Raw genomic sequence first — 945 nt, forward strand, 5'->3', positions numbered from 1 at the left:
TGTTGTAGCCACTGTATCAGTCCATCTCATTAAGGGGTTTCCTCCTTTGTGTTCATCTTCTACTTTACCAAGCATGATGTCTTTCTCCAGTTACTGGTCCCTTCTGATAATATGTCCAAAGTACGTGAGACAAAGTCTCACCATCCTCACTTCTAAGGAGATTTCCAAGTGTACTTCTTCCAAAACTTATTTGTTCATTCTTCTGATATGTGCCTTGGCATTGGCTCCAACTCATAGCAACCTTGTATAGGGTTTCTGAGGATGTAAATCTTTACGGGAACAGAAACCCTCATCTTTCTCCCACGGAACTGCTGTTAGTTTTGAACTGCTGACTGTAAGATTAGCAGCCCTGTTCATAAGCCCTATGCTACCAGAGTTGGTATATTCAACATTCTTCACCAACACCATAATTCAAAGTCCTCCATTCTTCTTCAGTCTTCCTTATCCATTGTCTAGCTTTTACATGTATTTGAGGCAATTTAAAATACCATGGCTTGTATCAGCACACCTTTGTCCTCAAAGTGGACTATAATACTTTAGATAGTCTTGTTGCTGCAGATTTGCCCAGTGTGATACTTTGTTTGATTTTATGACTTCCATAAGTGTTGACTGTGGATCTAAGTAAAATGAAATTCTTAACAACTTCAAACTTTTCCCCATTTATCATTACATTGTTTATCGGTCCAGTTAGTCACCCAAGAGGTGACAGCCATGCTCTAAACCACAACTATTGGATGCACAAGGTTCAACCGTTGAGTGAAATAGTTATATGCATATTAAGACACTTAGGCAGAGAAAAGGAGTCCTGGTATAGCACTGTAGGATAATTACTGGATTCTTTCACCATACTTATTCAACCTGTATGCTGAACAAATCATCCAAGAAGCTGGGTTCTATGAAGAAAAACATGGCATCAGGATTGGAGGAAGACTCATTAACAACCTG

The sequence above is a fragment of the Chrysochloris asiatica genome, unplaced genomic scaffold (assembly GCF_000296735.1).
Source record: "Chrysochloris asiatica unplaced genomic scaffold, ChrAsi1.0 scaffold00087, whole genome shotgun sequence".
NCBI lineage: Eukaryota > Metazoa > Chordata > Mammalia > Afrosoricida > Chrysochloridae > Chrysochloris > Chrysochloris asiatica.